This window comes from Perna viridis, chromosome 13 (genome assembly GCF_037379345.1).
Source record: "Perna viridis isolate PV_CMFRI_1.1 ecotype Kerala chromosome 13, ASM3737934v1, whole genome shotgun sequence".
In the NCBI taxonomy this organism is placed as follows: Eukaryota; Metazoa; Mollusca; class Bivalvia; order Mytilida; family Mytilidae; genus Perna; species Perna viridis.
Window position 1 is genome coordinate 26,140,099 of NC_142457.1, and position 13,728 is coordinate 26,153,826.

At 31.5% G+C, this 13,728-nt stretch overlaps 1 protein-coding gene across 10 annotated transcripts in view; it reads right to left on the reverse strand.

Annotated features, from left to right (window-relative positions):
- The window catches only part of LOC148600119 (twitchin-like), a 102,780-nt gene that overhangs the window by 41,746 nt on the left and 47,306 nt on the right, over window positions 1-13,728 (reverse strand). The gene's annotated exons all lie outside the window — the stretch shown is intronic.

Below are 13,728 nucleotides of genomic sequence, written 5' to 3' on the forward strand. Positions count from 1 at the left end.
TCAGCCAATGTGTTGGTCATGTGTTTATCACTTTTTTTACCATGACTGTGGTCTGAAGAGCTTTGAAGCACGTCAAATAAGAATTTCCAATAGAAAACAGACAGGTTTCATCAAAAGTTATGTACAGTAAACCTTTCTAAACTGAATGTTTGGATTAAACAGGTTTCACTGAATAAGAGAAATACATGTAGGTGTATCTCCAAATATTTCATAAATCTTAATCATCAACAAATCATTGAAGTTAGTCACATTATTGATGAAGTCAAGAGAAAAACTGTTTTAAAACTGACAAAAAACTTATCCTTGATTGAAATTATAAAAATGATCATCAGAAACAAAAATAGAGTGTTTTAAGAACCAATTTCAGGGGAGGGTTACACACAAAACACACATATTACCCTAACTTTCCAGCATACATCCCAATCAATTGGCAGCAGCCATATTGTGTGTAGTGAAACACATGTGTTACATCTAAATAAAGTGAGCACATCCAAAGTTCATCTGATACAGGGGCTTCCCAGGGGTATTACAATAGTAAAGAGGCACCATGCAGGGAAGAAATTATGACAATTTGCTAATTAGACCTTGAATCACTGGGATGATAGCATGATAAATGTTTACATAATAGATAATAGATAATATCTGACTATGAAGCAAATTGTTTGTTTTCATTTTTGCTTGCTTGTACATTTATTTGTAGACCTGGAATTCTGTACAGCATGTGTTATATTGTATCATACTTTTTTTCAGAAGATGAGTTTCAAATTCAATGAAACCAGTCTAAACCAGTTAAATTTGCTTTGTTTTAAGCATTAATTGGATTGATATAAAGGTACGAACTTAAAAAAAAGGGTCCGATTTAGACAAGTTTTTTAATAATTCATGGTTTGGTTCAGACAGGTGTCACTGCTGTACTTTCAAAGGAAATTAAAAAAAAAATTAGTAAGAAATAAATTTAAAAAAAGGAGAATTTTTATATTATCAGAAATAGTATGTAGAAAAATAATTAAATTCAAATTCATTCATTAGTTAGTTCTTATAGAAGATTACCGAAAAGGATGACTGGGCCCTGTCAGCCAAAATCCCACTTCTTTACAAAATGAAAGACTCTTTGATGCAGAGTAGAATACTTGAGTCTATTAGACAATTATAAATTTGCTATATGTTTTATCTTTTTATCTTATATATAATTTTGGAAATAAATCAAACCTTCTTCATGATATCTCAGTCATCTTCAGTGATCACCAATGTGTTTGTTACATAACATTATTTACATAACACAGATGGGAAATTATCCACAGAGACTAATTAACTCTCTGACCTTGAGTGACCTTCAGACATATTTAATAACACTATATTAACAATATGTATGGAAGATTTGACTCAGACTTAAATCTTAAAGAAAGAATCTTGGATTTAAAAAGGGATATAAACCTTATTGATGCATGTACTTCAAGGAAGTAATTTATACATGTATCAAGTGCTGTGAACCCCTTAATAACATTATATAGAAAAAAAAAACTTCAAAAGGGGGTTCCAACCCCTGGAAACCCCAAAATCTGCCAATGCATGCATACAAAGCGCAATCAAGAATTTTTAAATTAGAATGAAGCATTTAAGTAGCAGTCTTTATAAAAATCATGCATGTCTAAAACCCACCAAATTCAAATTTTATTTCTTAGTCAGAATCAGTTACAGACCACATAACCCGTCATAGCTCTTCATTTGGATGTTGCGCCTTTGAGATAAAATTTATACAGACTGTACATGAAATTAGCACTTTGCAAGAGTTATCATTCTTGATTTTTTTTCCATTAGGTTGATTTAAGTGGAAGATAGAGGTACGATTTTCTCAAAAGTACAGATCTGAATATGGAAAGGACAACTGTTAAGTAAAAATGTAGCATATGTAGATTGAAAAAGTACTGTTTGTTTGTTGGGTTTTTCTTCACTATGAATCACTCTAATATGGACAGTGTCTGAATTTTATATGGACTGTTACTTAACATAGAAAAGTCTGCCTTGACATCTGTGACAGTACCTTATGCCAACACAGGTCAATGTCAGCAAAGATTTCAAGTTATGTTATAATAATTACTCCACAACATACAAACATCAAAAGCCTTTGTCATAATTATATTTATGTTTGGTGGTTTATTTTCACTATGTCTGAATTTTACATGGACTGGTACTTAACATAGAAAAGTTTGCCTTAACATCTGTGACGTACCTTACACCAACAAAAATCAATGTCAGCAAGGATTTCATGTTACATTATTATATAGATAACAGTGTTTTATCCAATGTTCCCACTGTCATAAATTTCGATAATTTACACTGTGAAATGAATTCGGTAATTTCACTCTTGGACTTTCTCCCGCCAAACATCACAACATAGATATCAATCTGCCAATCACAGAATTTAAAATTCATGTTGAAAATATTGATAAATTATGAAGAAAATCTATATAATAAATAGGATAATCAATTGGTTATTGTGAATAACCAAAATATTATCAATTGTGCCAAGAACGCTTGAAGATTTAACTCGTGCGCGGAACAAATTCCGCACACTCTTTAAATCTAGGCGTTCTTCGGCACTCTTGATAATATTTTGGTTATTCATTCTCACCAATTAATTATCCTATAAGTAATTACTCCACAACATACAAACATCAAAAGCCTTTGTCATAATTATATTTATGTTTGGTGGTTTTTTTCACTATGTCTGAATTTTACATGGACTGGTACTTAACACTGACAAGTTTGCCTTGACATCTGTGACAGTACCTTACACCAACACAGATCAACGTCAGCACGGATTTCAAGTTATGTTATAGTAATTACTCCACAACATACAAACATCAAAAGCCTTTGTCATTTACAGCCTATTCCTATCAACTACCATTAAACTAGAGTCATTATTGGCTTCTATTTAGAACATAGTTGTTAAAAAACTTTCCATTGTAAAAACATGCAGCTGATTTGAATTTCATGTGTCTGGGTTCACTGTCTTTTCTCTCTACTTTGCCTGGGTTTCTATCCCATTTCTTACAATTTTACCTCAAATGTGTCTGTTCTTTAAGGAGGTAGACCTAGGGTAAGGGACATTACTCTTGAAATTAGTGATATGCTTGTATTAGTTCAATTTCACCAAATGCTATCAAGCTTTCTTTTGAAATAGAAGGAAATCAGTCAAAGTTACTCTGATGCTTGCATAAGATTGATGTAAAATGCTGAATACAAACATTCCAATGATCTGTACTAGTTGTGTCCCTTACCCTAGGTCTACCTCCTCAAATGGACAGATTCAGGATTTTGAGTGAAAGGCAGTGCTGATTGCCAAATACGGCAATTCAAAAGTCTTGAATTATATGTCCTACTAAATAAGAATTTAAATATGTTTTATTAACTTTATGTGAATATTCTCAAAAACTGATTTGTGCAATGCTTGCTTTTTTTGTGTTTCAACCTATGTATTACAAATTTTACTCCATCCCTACCTAAATTCCCATATATGCTTAATAAATCTTTTTTAGATAAAATTTGCATCAATTTATAAAGGTCTGATTATTAACACTGAACCTCAAAAATGTGAATAAAAAACTTAACTAAAAAGCAAGAACTATCCAGTGAGGAAAATACAACCAGGAAGATCAAAAGGACAACAGTCTTAAGGAATAAATTAATACATAATGTACATACTGAAATGTCTATTTTCAGTGCTATAGTCTAAACCCCACAAGGGCAGATCTAAAAATTTTGAAAAAGGGGGGGGGGGTGGTTACAGACAGGTTCAGAAAACAGAGGGTCCAAGTCATTATTTGTTCATTTTTTCAAAAATATTGCATGGAATTCACAGAATCTGCACCATGAAAACTGACTTTTTCAACATATCATAGTTTTCCTTTCCTCTTTTGTCTACCCTGGACTTGACCTTGCAGGTGTTTCTAGAAAAGCAGAGGACGCGTACCCTACTCATGCACCTGGTCAATGCTTCCATTTTTTAGTGAAGACCAGTTGCTCATTTATTTTTGTTACTTTGTACGTATTATTTTGGTTATTTTACGTCCTTTGTTGTGAGTGTCTGTTTTCCACGTCTGGTCTTTGTCCCTGGATTACATTCTTTAGATTTCTGCTACTATCTTAGTTCCCTTGATTCCTGTTTTCAACAAAAAGGAGGGGTTCTAACCCCTAGAACACTTCTTGACTTATCAATGCTCTAAAATTAAGAAATGAAAAACCAAAAAAAAAAAGAAAACAAATATTGTGCAAATAACATAACAACAATCAAACCCCTCTAGGCTTAATGCCATCTAACGACTTGTGCATGGACCGTAATTGGGCTGACTGACAGAATATATTTTTCCAGGAATCATTAATCAATGGGACACCATTAAACAGTATGTCATATTAAAGAAACTAAAAGCTAATGACAGAGAGTCCAATTTAGGGAATGTCCTGGGTTCAGCCAAACCTTTCCATAAATTCTGACTAAATTATGATTACGGCCACTGCAATGTTCCAATGATTGTTTGACCTTGGTAAGATATTTATTGCCACACTTATACCTGTGTCCCAATTTAGCAACACATCATTTATCATGACATCTGAGAAATTTATCTCATTTTTTTGCGCAAAACTTGATAATAACCCAAAGCAATGCCCTAGAGAATCCATAACCTTGGAAAAATATTTATTGGTGTACAAATGTCTTACTTTAGCAACACATCATTTATCAGGACACAGACAACTTGACAAAGAAGTAATAGCCTATTACATAAGGCACCATGTAATTCATGGAGTGGAGTCATTGCATGGATATGTTAATGTGGATTCAAAGAGTAGATAGTTGGGTTAAAACTTTCAGTGTTATTTCTAAGTAACATATTGAGGGTGTAAATTGTAATATTTTGAATAGTCAAAGTTAATTAAACCAGGAACTTTTAATCTCACATTGAAATGCAGTTGGATGTTCAGCATTTTGATTAAACTTCTTTCAGTGTATTTTTCTGAGATAAAAGAACAGCGTTCCAATGTACCCCGGGAAATAAAAAAAAAAGTCCAGAAAATTTTAAATTCACTGAAATTTTCTACGTCCAAAGGCCATTACTTCCCTAAAAATCAATCAACCATAACCAAAGTTTAACTTAATTTGTAACTTCTCATAGTAAGACTACATACAAAATATAACATCAATTGGTAATTTAAAAGCATTACAAAAAAAATTAGGGGACAAAAATTAGGGAAAACAATGCTGTATACTTTGCAAGTTTCAAATTTGTTTTGTATTTAATAAATGACCGAAAAGCAAAATAAGAAATTTCCACTTTAAAATTCCACTCTGTAAATTGCATTATGCCACCAAGAAGGAAGATAAAACGTATCCTTACCACCTGTACAAAATCACTCATCCTGTCATTATGGAACTCTCTTGATGTATCAGACAGACATTAATATTTGTGTTTTTCTTGCCATAATATTGTATAGAATGTAAAGATAAACTATGTATTATCTATTTTCTTTCTCTGTAATTGAAGTGTAGTACACATTTAATATAAGATGCTACCACCAGTGGTATGGAATTCCATAAGAGGTCAGGGATCATGGGTACCCACAATAAGATATAACAATATATTAACATCATCATTCTCTGTGATTGAAGTATAGTATTATTTTAAGATGTTAGTACCAGCAGTATGGAATTCCTTCAGAAGTCAGGGGTAATTACAATAAGACATAATAGTATATTCTGAGGATAATTATTAAATATAAAGAACAAGAACACAGCACAGGAAATTTTGAGCAATTAGAACACAAGTATCAAATGCATGAACCATATCTGATGTTCACCTTTGTAACAGTTCATTTGGAAGTTTTTTTCTCAATTGCCGCAATCTCATGTTGGAGATTGTTACGTAAAAGCAAATTTTGATGTCAAAATGCATTTATTTAGTATTTTTCACACAAAATGAACATAATTATAGTGTTAACATACTACACTCAAGGAGGTAGACCTATGGTAAAGTCTTATAAATCATTGGAAAGTTTGAATTCACCATTTTACATCAATCTTATGTAAGCATCAAAGTAACTTGGACTGATTTCATTCTGTTTCAAAGGAAAGCTTGAAAGGCTTTGATGAAATTGAATATGATACAAACATATCACTGATTTCAAGAGTTATGTCCCTTACCCTAGGTCTACCTCCTTAACCAAACAACTGAGATCAAACAAATAAACAGCTGCGATAAACAACATAATGCATCCACCCATCCCTATTCTTGTTGCATGTTCAAAATCCCATAGTTTTGAGATGAACTAGAAAAAACTCCAAATTCAAATGGAGTTAAATATTCAATCATTAATTTGGATTATCCCCTATCAGAATCCTCCAACAAAAATTGTAAACTTTCACGCACATCTTAATATGATGACAACTAGATGAACAGACAGACACACAGTATGATTTTTATAATACCCCCAAACTTTCTTAGCTGCAGTCAGGAGGTACCAAAAGTGGAATAAATAGAAAAACTAAAGGGAGCTTCCTAAAATATATATAATACCTGAAAACTACACAAGTCATCATCCTGTGAATTTCTCTATAGTTATAAATATGGCCTTTAAACATGAGTACATGCCATACACATCTGGAAATTCAGAATTTGAAGGAAGAGTAATAAAGAAGAAGAGTTACCCTAATTTATCATGTGAATGATTGTCCAAGTAATAAAACACAAGATGTGTTAATGAGATACAGCTGATTGGGTGTAAACTGACCATTCTAATAAACACTCAACACAACATCAATGTCATTACTTTCAGTAAATATTAGGCCACACAAATTGATTCTTTGTTTAAGGCCAGGTCAATATTAATATATGATCCAGCTGACCCTCATAATCAAGGTAAAGGTCATTACTGTCAGTTTATGTTAGGCCACACCACAGGTAATTCTTTGGGTTTTAGGCCAGGCCATTATGAGATGTAACTGGTTTGATTTGAGCAGATTGATCACATCCAATAATTTTAGGCCACATCAACTGATTTTTCAGTTTATGGCCTGAAAATAAAGTACAGTGAGAAACAACTTGATGTAGATCTTGACTAACAATCACTAAACCAAACAAACTATTTCTTCATTTTAAAAGAGAGTAAAAAATTAATATACAGGGCAGATAATAACTGATGTTAATTAGGCCACACAAGCTTAAAGCAAGGCCATAACATATAATGAGATACAGCTTGTGTGTAGACTAATCACCATAATAAAAGATCATCTTATATTTTAAAGTAAGGCCACACAAACTGATTCTTCTATTGTCAGGCTAGGCTATAAAGTATAGTGAGAAAAAACTTGGGTGTAGACTAATATCAATGATGTAAAGCCACACCAACTCATTCCTGTTTTTTTTTTAGGCTAGGCCATAAAATATAGTGAGAAAAAACTTGGGTTCAGACAATTATCAATGATGTAAAGCCACACCAACTGATTCCTGTTTTTTTTCAGGTTAGGCCATAAAGTATAGTGAGAAAAAAACTTTGGGTGTAGACTAATATCAATGATGTAAGGCTACACTAACTGATTCTTCTTATTGTAGGCCAGACCATAAAATGTTATGAACTACAGCTGAATGGGTATTAACTGGCCATAACACAAGATCAACAAACAATGTTAGAATGTTAGGCCATGCCAACTGATTCTTATTTTTAAAACAAGGCTGTAAAGTAAAATGAGACAAAGCTAATGAGTGAAGGCTAACTCTAACAAACCTTTTATAGATAAAGATCAAGGCAATTACTGACAGATGATATTACAAGATTATTTTCAAAGACAGCAGAAAATTAATTATGTATTTCTTAAAGAAAAGTATTCCTGAACACTGGATAAGACTGAGATTTTGGACCAGGTCATTAAATACAATGAGAAACATAATCTAATTTATGTATGTAGACTGATTTTAAACAAACATTAGAACAAAAGGGTTTCATTGGCGGTCCAGAAATTTTGAAAATGGGGAACCCATTTACTTGGATTAAAGGGGGAGGCTCAAGTGATTTCCAGTTTTTCTTGGATATGCCTATGGTTTTACTGTCATTTAAGGAGGTAGACCTAGGGTAAGGGGTATAACTCTTGAAATCAGTGTTATGTCTGTATCATAATCAACTTTTCCAAAGCCTTTCAAGCTTTCATTTGAAACAGAATGAAATCAATCCAAGTTACATGAGATTGATATAAAGAGCCTGCATACAAACGTTCCAATTATTTCAAGAGTTGAGTCCCTTACCTTAGATCTACCTCTTTAAGACTCCAAGACCACATAAACTGAATCATGGGTTACCGGATCAAGCAATTACATGTATAAGCTTATGGGCTATAAAAAGAGTAATCAAGGGAACCAAGGTTATAGTGGTAATCAAAAGAATGTAATCCAGGGACAAAGACCAGACATGGAAAAGAGACATACACAACAAAGAACATAAAGTAACTAAAATCATACATACAAAGTAACAAAAGATAATGAGCAACTCGGACTCCACTAAAAACTGGGAGCATGGACCAGGTGCACCGGTAGGGTAAGCGTCCTCTGCTTTTCTAGAAACACCCGCCGAGTGTGTTTAAATGGGCCAATGTTCAAGGCCATTAGTGTCAAAGTTTACTAATTATTTGATTCTTTAGCCAAGCCATAAAAAATCATTGAATACACATGGATTTTGTTATAAACTTTAATTGTAATACATTATGCAAATATAAGAACTATTCTCCAGTTTCTTTCAGCTCATTTCGAACAAGAATTCCAGAATTAGAATCTAATAGACAAGTCAATTCTGTAAAAAAACACTTGAAAACCGAATTTCAAAAGGAACCCATCAATGACAGAATCATCAAAATCAGATCAATAATACACAATAGCTACTTCTGTCAACTCTAATTATTTCACCTATTTTCTACCTTTTAGTGCCCTTTTTTTAAAGGTGGTGGGGCAAAAATCTGCACATTTTAACTATAGGATCCTTGTTATAAAAAAATATGTCAAAATTTCAATATGATCTAATAAGTTTACTCACATTATTGTAGAAGCAAAGAAAGTTAATGGATGCTACACAACAATGACAGCAGTGGAATAGTACCAAAAAGTTTGCAGTTGTGTAAAAAAAACTCTAACCAAAGAACAATTCATAAACATCTGCCCAACCAAGAATCAGACAAACTAAGAACCAAGAATATCATTTGAAAATTAACCATAATTTATTACATAGCAGTCCAACTAAGTATCAGGTGAAATTAGAACTAAGTGTATCATTCGAAAATTGGTCAGTTATCTTTCGAAATGATATAAGGTAGCTTGGGGAATATAATTTATGGAAAAGATAATTATTTTTCATATGGAGCCTTTTTGTTCAAGGTTTTTGCATGAAATGCAAAATAGGATTTATCTCCCTTTGATAGGAAATGATGGTGCATTCTAATGACTTTTTTTACCACATATAGTAGAAAGATTATAAGAGACCTCATGGGTTACAATATTTTAATGCATTCTTAATAATGTACTATTTTGTAAATGTGTTTGAACATATATATTTGTATTTGTCATAAAAATAAGAAGTGATCTCATCCCACAAGCTTGCTTCTTATGAAGCCAGTTATGTAATGCATTACCTGAGAATATTTTTTTTCTCAATTTTCTTTGCTAAAATAACATGAAAGGCAAAAATGATCAGCAATCAATATCTGATATGAAATCATGAAAAAGTGACAGTCATGTAATTCCAATACTATTTGTTCTGCATGTTTTAAAAGAAAGTTTTGTATTACATTTGTAGATCCAGAATGCAAATCAATAGTTCATCTTACTTCCCTATCTTAAATTTTCCACCATTTTCGACTTGTGCAAAGTACAATTATTGCTTTTTTTAATTGTACAGGCACGTTCAAGATTTTACATTTAAGTGATGCATAAATGTCAGTTTATTATCGTTCAATAAAGGTAAAGAATAGAAGAAAGAATAGATATGGTGAAACACAACAAATGCATCATCGAATAACCTCTATAAACATAGTAAATATAGAGATCACCAAAAGGTCTACAATAAGTGTAAATATACCTTAAAATACGCTCTGTTACCACGGTAACAAAAGTAATGAAATCCATGATAACACTCCTTCAAAATCAACAAAAAACAAGTTAGACTTTGGTTATGGTTGATTGATTTTTAGGGAAGTTATGGCTCTTGGACGTAGAAAATTTCAGTGAATTTAAAATTATCTGCACTTTTTTTTATTTCCCAGGGGACATTGGAACACTGTTCTTTTATCTGTCAGAAAAATACATTGAAAGAAGTTTAATCAAAATGCTGAACATCCAACTGCATTTCAACGTGAGATTAAAAGTTCCTGGTTTAATTAACTTTGACTATTCAAAATATTACAATTTACACCCTCAATATGTTACTTAGAAATAACACTGAAAGTTTTAACCCAACTATCTACTCTTCGAATCCACATTGACATATCCATGCAATGACTCCACTCCATGAATTACATGGTGCCTTATGTAACAAGCAATTACTTCTTTGTCAAGTTGTCTGTTCCATGATAAATGATGTGTTGCTAAAGTAGGACATTTGTACACCAATAAACATGAAGGCACCTTAATGACCAACATTGATGTTATGGCGATATTATTCATTTCTAACCAAGTATTATGATGCAAGCACAGCAGAAAACTTGAAAATAGTGGACAAACATCCGAAATTTTACAAAATTAGTCTAAGGCAACGAGGTATTTTCTCAGGTCAAAATGGTGAAATGTGACTATATCTATGACTGTAAACCTGATACCACTCAACATGCCCTTTTTGATAATTCAACAACACGTCAAAATGCCATTTTTTAGGACATGCACCTCGTCCTTTTAAAATCCTAGCTAGAAAACTATTATATTATGAATCTCTAGATATTTTCATTTTGATTGAGTGTATAGTTTTTGACACAGTATAAACACTGCACACAAAATACAATTTCCCTCTGGATGAACATATTCTAACCTAATACTTTTTTTTTCTACATATTTTTTGTTTTCTTTTCAAGGGCAAAGAATGTTAAAATTATCTCCCCTGTTTTCTGCCAGGAAGCCATCATGTACTTATGTGTGTCACATTTCTTTTGATTTGTTTTAATTTTTGTATTAATCTGAAAGTTCTTTTTCTGATTTTTTTTTATGGTTGAAAAAAATCGATAACTGTAAACATAATAGTTTTGCTATTCTTGAGTTGGAAAAGAACAGTGTGAAAAAAAAAATACTTGCAAAACTGATCTGTACCATAATATAAATTAATTTGAGATAAATACAATAATCTGGTTAAAATAATTTTGTTATATCTCAAAGAATAAAAAAAATATTGACACGTCCACATTCAGTTAAATTCAGAGCTACTTTTTACATGTTGAAAGATGAAAATATGTTTTAAAATTAATTTATAAGAATTGGCTATGATAAAAATTTTGACTATTGAAAAATAACATAAATTTTCCATGTGCATATTTTGTTTAATAAAAAATATGCACATGGAAAATTTATGCTATTTTTCCAGAGACAAAATTTTTATCATAGCCAATTCTTAAATAATGCTTATCTTTTTTTTTGACACATTGAATATTGATCACTTGACAGAATCCACAACAATTAGCAACCACCAAATGTAATACATTTACAGTTAGATTTCTCACTTTTTTGGTTCTGTTATCCTAATGAGTATACATTTGTATTAAGTGTCAGTCTTTGTAAAGTCAGGCAGCGGGTGAAACATGGTATAAAAAAACCCACCGTTTTGATAGTGTAATTTGACTGTTTGCACCATCAGAATCAAGGAAAAAAACAAGATTTTCCATATGATGTTGGTGCATTGAGATATAATTTTATTGAAATGCACTGTAAATCAACATTTAAAGGGCAGATAACTCTGCCAAAAACCTCGTTTTTCTAACATTCTATTGAAAAATTTACAAGCAAATCCAGTGATGCAGAGAGATCAAATGTTCTTTTCAAATAGAGAAAGCATCATCGAGTGAAATTATATTGTCAGATCGGTGGGGTTTTGACATGCATGTTTCGGATTTCTCCCATTTTGCCTGATTCTTACAAATACTTACACTTAATAACATTTCTCTATATATGGTACCTGCTCCAAGCAATGAAAATTTCAGTAAATGAGACGTAACTCTGTTTATGTCCATAAAAGAATTATATGGTATGCTTGAAAACATAATATTGCCAAATAATACATGAGCTTTTTGGTGAGTTCATTACTTTTGATGAAACTAAATAACAAGAGATGATCCCAACTCCTTTACAATTAGAAATTCATTTTACAAATGCAGGCATACAAGAGTTATCTGCTATTTACATGAATAATATTTCCTTTAAAACAGAAACTTTGTAAAGGTTTATGTGAAACAATGTCTTTTTTAGCAAAAATAATTTCTTCATACAACTTATAACTTAAAAAAAAAAACCCTTTTTTTCACTCCTATGGCCATTAATATATTAATCAGTATGTGCTGTTTTCTGTAGGCTGACATTATTTTTAAAATTTTAAATACAGAGACCATTATCATATTCATTCAATGCATTTTTCCTGCTTTAAGGAAAGACAACTACAAATGGGAAATGATTCTTTAAACAGCTCTACAGTAATTAATCAGTGTGGCTTCTTGTTCCTCCACAAATCTACACCTGAAATATGATGGACAGACATACCATCAAACAGACAGTCAGACCAAAAAAATATCTTTACTGCCCAACTATTTGGAAAGGCACGACCTCATATGTTTATATACAAACAATGTCACAAATGCAATATTTCTTCAAATTTCCTCAACTTCTTTAAAAGTTAACTATCTTACAGTACTCCCATCATTTTTTAGTAAACTGTTACTTTTAAAAGTTTTAGTTTGTTTCTACAAGAATAAGTGAGCAATAATTAACACATTAAAAGTAAAAATAAACATAATTAATAGAGAGAGAACGGTGTGAGAACCTTCAAGCTAGTAAGAAAGATATTAATAGCAATGTACACTCATAACATAATGATAAGATTTCAGAAAAGAGCATAAAATACAGGTCTGAAAATAGAATAAAAAATGGAATGGGACTGGTTCATTTTGGGAGGATTCAAAGTTCTATGGAATTATAGGAAAAATCTGGAATAAATTCATCTACAAATTTCTTATTCTAATGCAATATCTGGTGTAATTTTGAATACCATTGGAAAAAGTGGTAAATTTCAGATTTTATATATTTCTCAATATTGACACACTCAATTTGAAAAAAAATACCCAACATTTACACAAATATTTTCAAAAGCTGCATTAGAATAGAATGAATGTACTGTATTTAATGGTTTGTTGCTATAAATTTGGATTTGAAGTAAAAAAAATGTTTTTACTGAAGCTTTGTCAGTCAACTTAATTTGCAACCATAAAATCCATAATTAATGCCAAAATCTTCAAATGCAGTACAGCACATAACCTTCAAATTAAAAACTCTCGGAATAAGAAATATCAGATTGAAAAATTCATATCTAATAAGGCATATTCCCATACAGTATAGGAACAGCCAGTCTCCTCTTTACAACACAAACATATTCTAATATATTATTTGAGAGAAAAGTAAAGTAAATGCAAATAATTATTAAAAGTCTTATTCGCTGATTTAAAAAAAA